Raw genomic sequence first — 16,937 nt, forward strand, 5'->3', positions numbered from 1 at the left:
TTAAAGTCCCCTACTCTTGTATTATTATCAATGTGTTTAATTTTGTTATTAATTGGTTTATGTAATTGACTGCTCCCATGTTAGGGGCATAAATATTTACAATTGTTGGATCTTCTTGTTGGATCTTCTTGTTAGATCTTCTTGTTTAATCAGATATTTTGTTGATTGTTCTTTTGCTGTTCAGAAGCTTTTTATTTTGATGTAGTCCCAATAGTTTATTTTTGCTTTTGTTTCCCTTGCCTCAGGAGACATTCCTACAAAAATGTTACAGCCGATATCAGAGAAATTACTGCCTTTGTTCTCTTCTAGGATTTTTATGATTTCAGGTCTCCCATTTAGGTCTTTAATCTATTTTGAGTTTATTTTTGTGTTTGGTGTAAGAAAGTGGTTCAGTTTCATTCTTTTGCATGTTGCTATCCAGTTTTCACAACACCATTTGGTGAAGAGATCTTTTCCATTGCATATTCTTAGCTCGTATGTTGAAGATTATTTGACCATATAATTGTGGGTTTGTTTCTGAGCTTTCTATTCTGTTCTCTTGGTCTGTGTGTTTATTTTTGTGCCAGTATCATATAATTTTGATTACTACAGCTTTGTTGAATCCTTGAATCCTGTATATATATCCTGTATATCTTGAATCCTGGTTGTGATACCTCTGGTTTTGTTATTCTTTTTCAAGATTGCTTTGGCCATTGGGGGGCTTTTGTGGTTCCTTACAAATTTTAGGATTGTTTGTCCTTACCTCTGTGACAAACACTGTTGGTATATTGATTTTAGTAGGGACTGCATTAAATCTACATGTTGCTTTTGCTCATATGCACATGTTAAGAATGTTCTTCCAGTCAATGAGCATGAATATTTTTCCATTTGCTTGTTTTGTCTTCAGTTTCCTTCATCATGTCTTACAGTTGTCAGAGTACAAGTCATTTACCTCCTTGGCTGAGTTATTCCCTGGTATTTTATTATTTTTGGTGCAATTATAAATGCGTTTTTTAATTTTTCTTTCTGCTACTTCATTATTAGTGTATAGATATGCAGTGGATTTCTGTATATCGATTTTGTATTCTGTAGCCTTACCGAATTTATTGATCAATTCTAATACTTTGTGTGTTTCTTTTTTTTTTTTTTTTTTTTGTAGAGTCGGATAGTCTACATAAGGTATCATGTCATCTTCAAATAGTAAAAGTTTTACTTCTTCCTTACCAATTTGGGTTCCTTTTTTTTCTTTTGTTTTCTGATTGCAGTGACTAGGACGTTTAGTACTATGTTGAATAGAAGTGGTGAGAGTAGACGTTTTGTCTTGTTCCTGACCTTGGGGGAGAGCTTTTATTAGTTTTCCCCCATTGAGTGTGATGCTTGCTATGGGCTTTTCATATACGCCCTTTGTTATGTTAACATAGGTTCTCTCTAAACCTACTTTGTGGAGGGTTTTTACCGTTAATGGATGCTGTACTTTGTCAAGTGCTTTTTCTGTATCCATTGAAGTGTTTATATGGTTTTTATCCTTTTACTTGTTAACGTGATGTTTCATGTTGTTTGACTTGTGAATTTCAACCCATTCTTGCATCCCAGGAATAAACCCCACTTGATTCTGATGAGTAATTTTTAAAAACTGTATTGTTGGATTGAGTCTGCTCATATTTTGTGGAGGATGTTTGCATCTCTGTTCATCAGACATATTGGCCTGTAGTTCTTTTTTTGTAGTGTTTTTATCTGATTTTGGTGTCAGGGTTATGTTTGAATGAATTTGGATGCTTTCTTTCCTATTTTAGTTTTTTAAATAGTTTGAGAAGAACAGATACTAACTTTTCTTTAAGTGTTTGGTAGAATGCGCCTGTGAATCTGTCAGGTCCTAGATTTCATTGGGTGTTTTTTGATTACAGATTCAATTTCTTTTTCTTTTTTTTTAAGATTTTATTTATTTTTCATGAGAGACACAGAGAGAGACAGAGAGAAGCAGAGAGGAGGCAGAGACACAGGCAGAGGGAGAAGCAGGCTCCATGCAGGGAGCCTGACGTGGGACTCAGTCCCGGGTCTCCAGGATCACGCCCTGGGCTGAAGGTGGCGCTAAACCCCTGAGCCACCCAGGCTGCCCCAGATTCAGTTTCTTTGCTGGTAATCAGCTCTTTTCAGTTTTCCTGTTCTTTTCTGATTCACTTTTGGGAGGTTTTATGTTTCTAAGTATTTGTACATTTCTTCTGGGTTGTCCCAGTTGGTTGGCATGTAATTTTTCATGATAGTCTCTTATAATCCTTTGTATTTCTTTGGTGTCACTTTTTTTCTCTCTGTTTTATTCCTGATTTTGAGTCCCCCACCCCCCTCTCTTTTAAATGAGTACTGCTAGGGATGCCTGGGTGGCTAATGGGTTGAGCCTCTGCCTTTGGTTCAGGGATCAAGTCCCACATCAAGCTCCCTGCATGGAGCCTGGCTTCTCCTCCCTCTATGTTTTTGCCTATGTGTGTGTATGTGTCTTTCATGAATAAATACATAAAATCATAAAAGTAAATAAATAAATTAGTACTGCTAAAGATTTATCAATTTTGCTGATCTTTTCAAAGAACCAGCTTCTGGTTTCATTTATCTGCTCTGTTGTTTTTTTAGTTTCTATTTCATTTATTCCTACTCTAGTATTCCCTTCCTTGTACTGGTCTTGGGTTTTGTTTGTTCTTCTTTATCTAGATCCTTAATTTGTAAGGTTAGGTTATTTATTTGAGATTTTTCTCACTTCTTGAGGTAGGTCTGTGTTGTTATCAAGTTCTTCCTTAGAACAGCTTTTGCTTCATCCCAAAGATTTTGGAGTGTTGTATTTTCATTTTCAATTGTTCATGTATTTTTTAATATGCTCTTCGATTACTTGGTTGATTCATTTATTGCTTAGTATCATGTCAGTTAACTTCCGTGTATTTGTGTTCTTTGCAAATAGTTTCTTGTGTTTGAGTTCTAGTTTCACAGCATTGTGGTCAGAAAAAATGTATTGTGTGGCATCAGTCTTTTTTTTCCCTTAAATTCAATTTGCCAACATATGGTATAACACCGAGTGCTCATCCCATCAAGTGCCCTCCTTAGTGCCCATCACTCAGCTGTCCCATTCCCCCACCTACCTCCTCTTCCGCAACCCTTTGTTTGTTTCTCAGAATTAGGAGTCTCTCATGGTTTGTCTCCCTCTCTAATTTTTCCCACTCAGTTCCCTCCTTTCCCTTATAATCTCTTTCAATATTTCTTATATTTCAGGTATGAGTGACTTCAGTCTTTTTGAATTTGTTAAGACATGTTTTGTGGTCTAATATGTAACGTATTCTGGAGAATATTTCTTGTGCGCTTGCAAAGTATTCCGTTGTTTGAAGCTGAAATGTTCTAAATATATCTGTAGGTCCATCTGGTCCAGTGTGTCATTCAAAGTAACTGCTGATTTTCTGTTTGGATGATCTGCCCATTGCTGTAAGTGGGGTGTTCAAATCCCTCATTATTATTGTGTTAGTGTTGATTACATTTTGCATATTTATCAGGTGCTTAATATACTTGGGTCCTCCTATTGTGGGTGCATATATTTTTATAATTGGTATATCTTCTTGTTGGATTATCCCCTTTATGTTTGTATAGTGTCCTTCTTTGTGTCTGGTTACAGTCTTTGTTTTATTGTCTATTTTGTCCGATATAAGTATTGCTGCCCTGGCTTTCTTTTCACTTCCAAAGAAGCATTGATAAATTCATTTTCAATCTGTTTCTTTACAACATTAGACATTCAGACCATGTTTCTTTAAGTCTGAAATAAGTCTTTGATTGGGCAGCATATAGATGGCTCTTGCTTTTTCATCCACTCTATCCACATGTGTCTTTTGATCAGAGTGTTTAGTCCATTTACGTTCAAAGTCATTATTGAGAAGTATGTATTTCCATTTTGTTACTTGTTTTATGCCTGTTTATGTACTTTTTCTCTGTTACTTTCTTCTTTTGCTCTCTCATGGTTTGCTGACATTCTTTAGTGATGTACTTGGATTCCTTTTTTCTTTATTATTTCCATATCTATTACTGATTTTTGATTTGTGATTATCATTAGGTTTGTATGACATCTTCTGGATATAGCAGTCCATTAATTGGATGGTCCCTTACGTTTCAACACATTCTTTCCTTCTCTCCCTTCTCTGTTTTAGGTATATCTGTGTTTTAGGTAAGTATCATGTTTAACATCCTTTTATTTTGTGGATATCTTGACTATTCTTATAGATACACTTATTTATGCTGCTTTGTGCTTCCTACTTTTCTTACTCCTACTTATGATCTTTCCTCTTGAAGAATTGCCTTTTAATGATTCTTTATAGTTTAATGGTCTTGAAGTCCTTTAATTTTTGTTTGTCTGGAAAAATTTATCTCTTTCTATTCTGAATGATAGTCTTGCTGGATAGAGTATTATTGCCTGCATGTTTTTTTCCCTTTCAGCACATTGAATATATTTTCATGCCAGTTAATTTGGCCTGCAAAATTCTGCTGAAAAATCTGCTAATACCTTTATGGGGTTTCTCATGTATGTAACTGTTTTCTTTTTTCTTGATGCCTTTATTTTTTTAATTTTTAATTTATCTTATTTTTTATCTATTTAAGGCATGGAGCCCAACAGGAGGCTTAAACTCCTGACCCTGAAATTGAGACCTAAGCTGAGATATGAGATCAGGAGTCACATGCTTACATGACTGAGTGACTCAGACACCCCAACACTCTTGCTGCTTTTAGAATTCTCTCTTTATCACTTTTTTTTTTTTTTTTTGCCATTTTAATTGCTGTGTGTCCTGGTGTGGACCTCCTTGGGTTGATTTTGGTGGGGGCTGTCTGTGCCTTCTGGATCTGGATTTCTGTTTCCTTCCCCAGATTTGGGATGTTTTCAGCTATCATGTCTTCAGATAAATTTTCTGCCCCCTTTTCTCTCTTTTTCACTTTTGGGATTACTATAATGTGAATGTTAATGCATTTGATGGTATCGCTGAGTTCTCTAAGTCTATTTTCACTATTTCTTTAAGATTTTATTTATTTATTTGGGAGAGAGAGAGAGAGTGCGCATGAGCGGATGTGGGGGGGGTAACAGATGGAGGGGGGAAGCAGGGGCTGGATCCTGGGACTCTGGGATCATGAGATGAGCTGAAGACAGACGTTTAACCAAATGAGCCACCCAGCCATCCCTATTTTCCCATTTGTATTATTATTTTTTCATTCTTATGTTCATCTTGATTGTTTTCTATTACTCTGTCTTCCAGGTTGCTAATCCATTCCTCTGCTTTATCTCATCTGTTTATTCCATCCATTCATTCTATGTATTTTCAATTTTAGTCCTTAAATTGTTTATCTTTGGTTCTTTTATGTTTTCTATATCCTTGTTAAGTGTTTTGCTGGTGTCCTCTGCTCTTTTCTCTAGTCTAGTGCATATGTTTATAACCATTACTTTAAATTGTCCATAAGAATATGACTTAGGTCTATTCTTTGAGTTTGTTCTATTCTTTCATTTGGGTCATATTCCTCTGTCTCCTAATTTTGTCTGACTCTGTCTGTTTCTAAGTGGTTCTACAATCAGCGACATGTCCTGCTTTTAAAGTAGTGGCCTTATTAAGAAGAGGTTTTGAACTGCCTTCAGTGCAGTTTCCCTGTTTTCCAGACCCTGGTGCTTAAGTGGTATCTCTTGTGTGTGTTGTGTGTGGCTGAGCTGCTTTTGCCTCCACTGCAGCCATCTGAAGTTTCTCTTTTTCTGTTGTGGACAGGATGTGTTCCCTGTAATGTGGCAGTCTGGGGATGCTTTGGGCTTAAGTTGATTCACACCACATGTTTGCCAGAGTGATGGTAGGCACTTTCCCCATGTTGTCCCCTTAGCTTTCACTGATGGGTGGGATCTGCAGTCAAATCAGCTCTCTGTCCTCAGCCTACTGCTGGAACCACAGTGTTGATATGTGTGTGGTGATCTTTCTTCCTCTGTGGAGCAGAGGTCACTTTGGAGTAGTGGTGGACCTTGTCAGGACAGTTTGCATAGTGCTAAGCTTGTGGCACTACTTTGGATTGGCTCTGGCCAGGAGCATATCAGAAAGAGTGTGTCTGCAGAAGAACGTGTGGCAGTGTGCACTGTTAGCAGGTTACATACTGAGTGTCTTTGCCCCACTGGTTCCCAGAAGTGTTTGTGTATTTAGGATGGGGAGTAGGAAAGGGAAGTAGTGCCTGCCAGCTCCTTTGTTCCTGATGCCTCCCAGAGATTCCTGCTTCTCTAGCACATGCCCCCAAATTAGTCAACAAATCTCCCTCCCACATACCTTAGGTGGTTTTCAAATTGTTGCTTCTATATTGTATCTCTGCAGGGTTGTTTGTTGTGTTGTCTCTTTAAAGGCAAGGACTCCTTTTCCTCTTGCCCTTTCAGCTCTGCCAGAGCCAAGCCCACTGATTTTTTTTAATGGAGTTTGATTTGCCAACATATAGCATAAAACCCAGTGCTCATTCCGTCAACTGCTCCCCTCAGTGCCTGTCACCCAGTCACCCCATCCCCCAGCCCACCTCCCTTTCCACTACCCCTTGTTCATTTCCCAGAGTTAGGTGTCTCTCATGTTTTGTCACCCTCTCTGATATTTCCCACTCATTTTCTCTCATTTCCCCTTTATTCCCTTTCACTAATTTTTATATTCCCCAATGAATGAGACCATATAATGTTTGCCCTTCTCTGACTTTTTTCACTCAGCATAATACCCCCCAGTTCCATCCACGTTGAAGCAAATGGTGGGTATGTATACAATGGAATATTACTCAGCCATTAGAAATTACAAAGCCCACTGATTTTGAAAGCTACAGGTGTTATGGCCCAGTGATTGTAAGAACTTGTGAAATTTGGCCCCTCTGGTTTTCAAAGCCAAATGTCATGGGGGGGGGGTTGTCTTCCTTGTGCCTGGGATGCCTGGTATGAGGGTCTGTTTCTCTCCCCCCTTGTCATCCTTGGAGTCCCTCCCTTTTGCATACCTATAGGTTCATTTAGTGATCCATGTCAGGTATGTCCCAATTTTATGGTTTTTCAGAAAATGTCAAAGTAGCTGGATGAAATATCAAAATACCTGCAAATTCCTCTTAAATGATACAGGAAAAAAGTATTCATGGAGGAACAAAGAAAACATAAAAATGGTCTGATGTTAACAACTGGTTAGTCTGGATGAGGGGCATACACATGTTCACTGTGATATTCAATTTTTCTGCAGAGGAAGGAAAAGTAAGTAAAAATAATATTTCGATTATTAGGAATACTGTAGTGTGTATTGCTTGCATTCCTTATTACAAATGGCTGTGTTTTATTCAGACATTTGAGAATTAAAAATTAATTCTCTGTGTGGTCGAAGTTTGTCACATTTACTGTTGCCTGTTACTGTTACTTTTTCTTATATGCAAATTGCTGTATTTGCCATATGATTGCTAAGTACTAGGTTTTCATAAAAACTGAGTGGCAAGAAGCAGTTATTATATTACTGAGACTTTGGCATTCCTCTATTACTTGTTTTCTTGTTCAGGTAATTTCATAGATACTGGAGATAGTAGAAGGCACATAAGTGGTGTATTATCATTTTCTTCTAGTACTCTGGGAATTGACCAAGAGAAGGAAGAGAGTTTGTAGGGTATTGTCCCACATCATGGCAGAATAAGTTTATATGTATTTTCTTCAAATTTTCTATGAAAACGATAAAAAGTCTTTTGTATCGTATCAGTTTTTTTCAAAGCAACAATTGCTGATTTCTGGAAAATGTATAAATAGTATTAGCTATTAGCTATAGGGAAACATTGTTCTAAGTGTGTGTATGTATCTTTGAGATCACTAAGATTATATTAAATATACAATGATATACAGTTTCTTAAATTTAAATGTTTATGGACTTGCATTTATGTCATTCATTTGAAAAGTTCTTCAGCTTGGCATCAGAACATTAAGTAAAAAGGCCAACTGTTGGGAAGCCCAGGTGGCTCAGCAGTTGAGCATCTACCTTTGGCTCAGGGCATGATCGTGGGGTCCTGGAATTGAGTCCCACATCAAGCTCCCTGCATGGAGCCTGCTTCTCCCTCTGCCTGTGTCTTGGTACAGTGGCTTTTACTGTATACAATACATATAAATATTCTCTATGCCTCAGTGTTTCAAGTTAATAATCCTTAAAATGCTTTATAATTTGGCCCCATATTAATCTGTTTTTCTCTTGTATGTTGCTTCTACAAGTCCCTGTTCCTATTTTGTTTTCTTTTTTCCCCAATCCAGATTTTGATCATCTTTCCAATTTTTCATGAAGTCCTTGATTACTTTTCAGGAACTTTGGACTACATTTGTTTTTCTGAATTCTTATTATGCAGATTGTGTCCTACAGCATAGTACTTTATTATATATAGGAATATATTACTTATCCTGAAGTTGCCTAGGCATCACTTTCAAAAATTTCTTACTAATCCAAAGAACCAGTTATGTGCAAATACAGTACAAAGCCTCTTGCCTCAGGTAACTGGAACAAGTGTTTTGAGTCAATGGATTATTTTTTTTCTTCTAGGACAGTGCTATGGGTGCTTGGTCATATGTATAGTCATCTGACAGTATGGAGTCATAATTCTAATATACCTAGTTAATAGTCCAGCCCTCAGCTGATTAGAGGTAGACAATGAGAATGATTTGTTAATCTTGATTTTGTCAAAACTGTGATATTTGGTAAATTTTATAAATCTGTCTATCCATGGTCATTTAACTTTAGGCTAAGGACCTTGTTCTGTTATAATTATTTTTCTAGTTAGCAATTATTTCTCATTAAAAACAATATTTTAGTTGAATACTCACAAATTGCTTAGCATCTTGGTCAGGCCATTTTAACAAAAAGAATCATTGGTACCTTCTTGGTGAAAGGTATGGAACTCGGTATTGTCGGTCATACAAAGATAATCTTCCTTCATGAAACATAGTAGGGAAATAAAGGAAATACTTGGATGAGTATAAAGTAAGGCGGAATTCTGGTTGGTGAATCTCCTTATACCTACTGAGGGAAGTCCCCAAATTCTGACTGAGTTACATTCTAAAAGTTTCTTGAAGTTTTGAAGTCTAAGTAAAAACAGTTTCTGGTGATTCATTTCTGGTCCACCTTCTAAAAGAGGATTTAATCATAAGATAGCCAGATTCTGGAGGAGCATTCAGGCCCCACAAACACAAATCCCTGAAGCCTTCAGCTGTGCTTGAAGGAGGGCATCGAGCATGGAGGGATGGTGAGAGCTGGCCTCTGTCTGCTGAGGCTCCAGACAGTGTGCAATGAGCACTTCCATTAAAGCTTTGCTGCTTGGATGGGGGGAAATTCCTACCTGTGGGTCAGCCGTACAGTATGTTCCATTATTTCATTAGTGGTCTAATTTTTCCCATTTCATAAGATCATGCAGTTTGTGTTACCATGAGGTGACAACATTCTGTCCTCTTTTTGGCAAGACTATCCTTAATGATATCTAAGGAACTCAGAAATTATAATCCCCTACTTCTGAGTTCCAGGAATTTAACTACTAATAGCCTACTATTTTTTAAAGATTTATTTATTTATTCATAGACACACACACACACACACACACACATTCACACACACCCGGGGGGGAGGGGGGAGAGACACAGGCAGAGGGAGAAGCAGGCTCCATGAAGGGAGCCTGATGTGGGACTGGATCCCGGGTCTCCCGGATCAAGCCCCGGGCTGCCCCTTAATAGCCTACACTATTGACTGGAAGCCTAACTGATAAAATGAGGAGGGATAAAAAAAATTATATGTTATATATGTCATATACTGTATTTTTACAATAAATAAAGCTTAAAATGTTAAGAGAATCATAAGAGAAATACACTTACAACTCTGTATTGTATCAAAACAAAGATCCACATGTAAGTGGAAAATATACCTCCCTAGGTTTTGTTTATCTAGGAAAATCTTAATTCCCCCCCCCCTTTTTTTTAGAGAGAGAGATTGTACACATGTGCATGTGCCAGTGAAGGAGAGGGAGAGAGAGAATTTGAAGGAGGCTTCATGCCCAAACCAACATGGAGCCCAACACAGGGCTCGATCTCACAACCCTGAGATCATGACCTGAGCCAAAATCAAGAGTCAGATGCTGTACCAACTGAGCCACCTGGGTGCCCCCTTTCTCTCATTGTTTAAAAAAAAAAAAAGTTTAACCAAATATAAGATTCTTGATTGCTAAGTATTTTTCCCCTCTCAGCACTCTGAATGTACCAGTCCATTGCTGTATCTTTATCCTGCTTGTGCATGTCTGTTTTTGAACCCCTCTTGTGCATTTTTCACTTCAGTTATTTTACCTTTCAGCTCCAGAATTTCTTTTTGGCTCTTTTAAAAAATTATCTCTTTATTGTTACACATTCCATGTATTGTTCATTTTCTTGCTCGTCCACATTATCTGTTAGCTCTTTGAGCATCTTTAACACTGTTGTTTTCAAAGTCTTTATTTCATAAGTCTGATATACAGGTTTCCTCATGTATGTTCTCTGTTGATTTATTTTTTTTTTCCTTTGAATGGAGGATGTTTTCTTGTTTCTTTGTGTGCCTTGTGATTTTTTGTTGTTGTTGCAAACTGGACATTCCAATCTCCTGTGATAACTCTGGAAATCACTATCTCCCTTTTCTCTAGGGTTTGCTCTGTAATTTTTACAGAGTATGTCTATGCAGGGATGAGCATATGGTGAAAGTTAAGGTTTTACAGGTCTTTTCTTAGCCTATATATTTTCCTGGGCATGTGCAGCAGTTCTCTTAACTTCCTCTATACATGGTTATTCTTGAATGTTTAAAGAAATAGGTGTGACCCTTTAAATATGGTAGAGGGCACTTTAGCTGATGGGGCTTGAATCCCTGTTGACCAGGCTCCGTGCCTGAAGCTCTGCAATCAGAAGCAGCAGTCTGTAGTCAAGTCAGAAACTTGGTAATTGGAGACATAAATCCTTTCTGCTTCTCTGGCTCCAGCAAACCATACTAAAAACAGGTGTTGTCCTCCACACAGTCATCTCCTTGGGGTTCAGGTAGCCGTGATCCTTCTGAATCCTAAGTGACGGACATTATTTGCAATTTGCAAATAATTTGCAATTTGCAAGTTGTAAATATTTGCAATTTGAAAAGCCAAGCTTTTCTCTGGTAGCTGTAATTGTTCAAATAGATTCCAGAGTTCCAAAATAGTTACTTCAGAAATTTTTGCCAGGGCATTACAGTGCTTGTCTAGGTGGAAAGAGAAATTCTTGGTGCTTTCTCCTCTGTCATCTTTTCTGACGTTACTTCTTTTTAATGTCTAACCTTATAGGCTTATCATCGTGTTTGGTATGAAAAATCCAACCCTTCTAAACATTTTGGGTAAAAGTATATTTATGTGTGTTTCAGGGACATAAAAATGAACACAAAATGTGCTCTTTGGAGGAATGTTTAGTTTTAAGAAGCTATTAGGATATGTAGTACTTTATTCAATACTTCTATGATCACTTTTATTTATTTTTTCAAGATTTTATTTACTCAACACAGAGAGAGATTACACAAGCAGGGGAAGAGGTAGAGGGAAAGGGAGAAGCAAGGACTCCACTGAGTAGGGAGCCTGACACAGGGCTCAATCTGGGGGTCATGACCTGATCCAAACCCAAGCCTTGGCTGCTTGATCAACTGAGCCACCCAGGTATCTCATATGATCTCTTTTATTTTTCTGTACTAGGTGTATCAATTGCAGGAAAGATAAGCCAAAGTTTCCAACTTTTTAAAGATTTTTTTTAAACTTAATTATTCATGATAGACACAGAGGGAGAGGCAGGCTCCGTGTGGGGAGCCTGATGTGGGACTTGATCGAGGTCCCTGGAATCATGACCTGAGCCAAAGGCAGGTGCTCAACGACTGAGACACTCAGGTAGCCCTCAAAGTCTCCAGTTTTAATTGAATTTTTACCAAGTTATCTTTGCACTTCTGATGTTTCTCTTTAGGTACATCTCTGCTCTATTTACTGCATATAAGTTTATAAAAGTATAACCTCATTAATGAGAGTACTTTATTAGTAATACTGCCTTTTTAAAATCCTGTTTAGCAGCTTCTAACCTTAAATACTTCTTTGTATGTTAGTATTGATACCCTTGGTCTTTTGTATTTTGTGTACACTTGTTACCTTCTTTTCCATCCCATTTACATTTTTCTTTATCATTTGCTTAGAGGGTTTCTAATAAATAGTATGTAGCTAGGTTTTACTTTTTTGAAAGATTTTATCAATTTGAAGGAGAGTGTGTGCCAGCCCACACAAGTGGTGGTGGTGGTGGTGGAGGTTGGGGAGGAGCAGAGGGGGAGGGAGAGGGACAAGCTGACTCCATTCTGAGCTCGGATCCTGATGTGGGGCTTGATCTCATGACTGAGTTCATGACCTGAGCCAAAATCAAGAGTTGGGACACTCAATGCACTAAGCCACTCAGGGGTGGGTAGATTTTACTTTTTAATGTAATCTGGTAATCTGCCATTTGGATGAACTAGTTAATCCTTTAACACTTAACGTAATGGCTAATATTCTTGGTTTCTAAAATATTTACTTCATTTAATATTTACATAGTTTTTATCATTTTCAAAAATTGCTTAAAAGATTTTATTTCTTTGAAAGAGAGGGAGATGATAGTGCCAGAGAGAGCACACAAGTGGAGAGGAGGGCTAGAGGCTGAAGCAGGCTCCCAACTAAGCAAGCAACCTCATGCTGGCCTTGATCCCAAGACCCTGGGATTGTGACCTGAACCGAAAGCAGATTCTTAACCGACTAAGCCACCCAGGCACCCCTTCAACATTGTTATTGTACTATTTATCCCTGCTCTTCCCTTCTCCCTTCCATCTTCCCTCCTTAAGCATTTGGAATTTCTTTGATTTAAAAAAAAATTATTATAAGATGCACATTTTTCATATTTTAACACTTCTGAAGTCAATATGTGTCATATAGTTACTATATGTCATAGTTTAATGTTCTCTTTCTTCGTGGCACATACAATAATGGCATTTTAAAATCAGTGTTTAGATTCTATGAGGGATGCCAGTTTTCTGTTATTTGGAGGGCATTTTTTCTCTTCCTTAATTCATTCTCAGATGTTTTTCAGCCATTATTTGAGATGACATCAGCATGTTCCCACCAGGGCACTTTGTTGCCTTTTTGTTTCTCTTAGGTGCCAATAAGATGGGGCTTTCAAATGATTCTTTAAATTTTCAAATATTTATTAAGAGAGCACATGATAGGGAGAGAGAGAGAGAGAAAGCATGAGAGAGAAATAGCACAGAGGAGAGCTGCAGAGGGAGGAGGAGAAGCAGTCTCTCTGCTGACCAGGAAGCTTGATATGGGGCTCAGTTCCAGGACCCCGGGATCATGACCTAAGCCAAAGGTGGATGCTTAACCGAGCCACCCAGGTCTCCTCAAATAATTTCATTATCTCCTTTCGAAACCCCCTCCTAAGAGAACTTTGGGTTGCTTTTCCTTTTTCTTTCTCCTCCCATTTTCTAACTCAAGTGTTGCTGGGAGAGTTACACTGTCAGAATATAAACAAAAACCTATTTTGTATTTAGGTTAAAAAACTCTCAAACAGTTGCATTTGTCTTTGTATTATTGATTATGATTGATTGGATCAAAATCAGGAAGGTCCTCTGCTGTGGAGGGAACCCCAGCTCAGAAGCGGGTCAGCTATCTAAGGGTTTAGTACCAGGTTTCCCAGCAACAGTGCATGTGTGTGGCTTTGGTGGGCTGGCTGTTGAGGCTTCATGTCACCACGTTATCATTCAGCCTGGGTGGGATTCTGACATAGATGCTTGCAGTCATAATCCCACAGATGCTAGCTTGGTCCCATTGCATCCTCAGCCAAGCACATAAATGGTTCATGTGCATTCCATCAGTAAACGCAGGGATTCTGGAGACTATCACCAGGCTGCATTGTTAACTCAAGACTGTTTTAAGTAGCTTTACTGTGGAGATAGCTAGCTGGCAACATTCTGACAATTTTTATTTTTAAATTGAAATAGACATACAAGATTATATGGATTTCAGGGGTACGATGTAGTGATTAAACAATTATATGTCATGATATGCTCACCTTGATAAGTGTAGTTACCCTCTGTCGCTGTACAAAGCTAGTACGATAGTACTGTATACTCTGTATAGTACTTTTTATCCCTGTGACTTACCCATTTTATACCTGGAAGTCTGAACCTCTTAAACCTCTTCATCTGCTTTACCCAACATCCCTTTACCCTCTTCCCATCTCTTGATTACCAGTTTGTTCTCTGTATTTATGAGTCTGTTTCTATTTTATTCATTTGTTTTGTTTTTTAGATTCCACAAAGAAGTGAAATCATATGGTATTTGTCTTTTTCTGTCTGACTTATTTTACTTAGAACAGTGCCCTCTGGGTCCAACCATATTGTCACAAATGGCAAAATCTTTCTTCTCTACTGCTGAGTGATAATCTTCTATATGTAAGTGTGTACACCACATCTTCATTATCCTTTCGTCTATTGATGGACACTTGAGTTGGTCCCATACCTTGGCTATTGTGAATAATTCTGCGGTAAACATGGAGGGTGCATATATCTTTTTTGAATTAGTATTTTCTTTTTCTTTGGATAAATACCCAGCATTGGAATGGCTGAATCATATGGTATTTCTAGTTTTAGTTTTTTGAAAAACTTTCATACTATTTTCCATAGGGCCTGCACCACTGTACATTCCAAGCAGTGCACAAGGGTTTCCTTTTCTCCACGTCCTCACCAACACTTGTGTATTGTGTTTTTTATTTTAGCCATTCTTAGTATGAGGTGATGCCTCATTGTGGTTTTGATTTGTATTTCCCTAATGATGATTGATGTTGAGCATCTTTTCATGTGTCTGTTGGCCATCTGGATGTCGTCTTTGGAGAAATGTCTGTTCATGCCTTCTTCCCTGTTTTTAATTGTTTGAGATTTTTTTCACTGTTGAGTTTTATGAGTTCTTTTTATATTTTAGATATTAACACCTTTAGGATATATGACTTATTTCTATCTTCACTTGTTTAGTAACGAATAAGTGTTGATGTTTTCCTTCACTGTGCAAAATCCATTTAGTTTCATGTACTCCCAACTGTTTACCTTTGCTTTGGTTTTCTTTGCCTTAGGAGACAGATCCAGAAGAATACTGCTAAGGTTGAAGTCTAAGAGATTATTACTTATATTTCCTTCTAGGAGTTTTATGCTTTCAGGACTTATATTTAGGTCTTTGTTTTGAGTTCATTTTTGTATATGGTGAAAGCAAGTTGTTCAGTTTCATTCTTCTGCATGCAGCCATCCAGTTTTTTCTAACACTGTTTACTGAAGAAATTGTTTTTTCCCATTGTATATTCTTGCCTCTTTTGTCATAGATTAATTGACCATATAAGTGCGGGTTTGTTTCTGGACTTTATATCCTGTTCCATTGATCTCCATGTCTATTTTTGGGCCAGTGTCATAACCATTCTTTTTTTTTTTTTAAGATTTCCTTTTTAAATATTCTTGACACATAATGTGGGGCTTGAACTCACGACCCAGAGATCCAAGCTCTCATGCTCTACTTGAGCTAGCTGGGTGGTTACTATGCTTTGTAGCATAGTTTGAAATCTGGTATGGTGATACTTCCAGCATTGTTCTTTTTATTTACTTTTTAAATTTAAATTAATTAACATATAATGTATTATTCATTTCAGAGGTAGAGTTCAGTGACTTATCGTCTTTTTTTTTGTCTTATCAGTCTTATACCCTGTGCTCGTTACATCATGCACCCTCCTTAATGTCCAGTGATATATGATAATTATGTCTCTACTTATTTCACTCAGCATGATACCCTCTAGTTCCATCCACGTCTTTGCAAATGACAACATTTTCTTTCTTTTTTTTTGGGGGGGATGGCTGAGTAGGATTCCATTGTGTATATACACATATATTCCTTATCCACCTTATGGATAACTTATGTCATCTGTTAATGGACATCTGGGCTCTTTCCATAGTTTAGCATTTGTGGACATTGCTGTTATAAACATTGGGATACAGGCCCCTTCGGATGATTTATCTTTGGGTAAATACCTAATAGTGCCATAGTGGGGTCATAGGGTAGCTCTTTCCAACTTCTTGAGGAACCTCAACACTGCTTTCCAGAGTGGCTCCACTAGTTTGTGTTCCCACCAACAGTGTAAGAGGGTTCCCCTTTCTCACATCCCTGCTAACCTCTGTCATTTCCTGACTTGATCATTTTAACCATTCTGACTGGTCTATGAGGTGGTATCTCATTGGGGTTTTGATTTGCATTTGATATGATTGTATTTGATATGATACAAATATCATATCAATATCATATACATATCAAATATAATGATATTGATACTGAGTGATGTTGACCATTTTTTCATGTTGTCTGTTGGCCATATGTCATTCTGCTTTGGAGAAATGTCTGTTCATGTCTTCTACCCATTTCTCATTGGATTATTTATTCTTTGGGTGTTGAGTTTGGTAAGTTTTTTATAGGTTTTGGAAACTAGTCCTTTATCTGATAAGACATTTGCAAGTATCTTCTTCCATTCTGCTGGTTGTCTTTTGGTTTTGTTGACTGTTTCTTAATAGTGAAACTTGCAAGTTCCAAAGATAAAAAGAAAATCCTTAAAGCAACAAGACACAAGAGGTCCCTAACTTATATGGGGAGAAATATTAGATTAACAGCAGACCTCTCCACAGAGACCTGGCAGGCCAGAAAGGGCTGGCAGGATATATTCAGGGTCCAAAATTAGAAGAACATGCAGCCATGTTCTTCTAGAGGGGGCAAGACCCCTCTATTTGCTGTCTACAAGAGACTCATTATAGACCTAAGAACACCTCCAGCCTGAAAAGAAAAGGTGAAGAATAATTTACCATTCAAATGGTCCTCAAAAGAAAGCTGGGGTA

The sequence above is a fragment of the Canis lupus genome, chromosome 3 (genome assembly GCF_048164855.1).
Source record: "Canis lupus baileyi chromosome 3, mCanLup2.hap1, whole genome shotgun sequence".
NCBI classification, from domain to species: domain Eukaryota; kingdom Metazoa; phylum Chordata; class Mammalia; order Carnivora; family Canidae; genus Canis; species Canis lupus.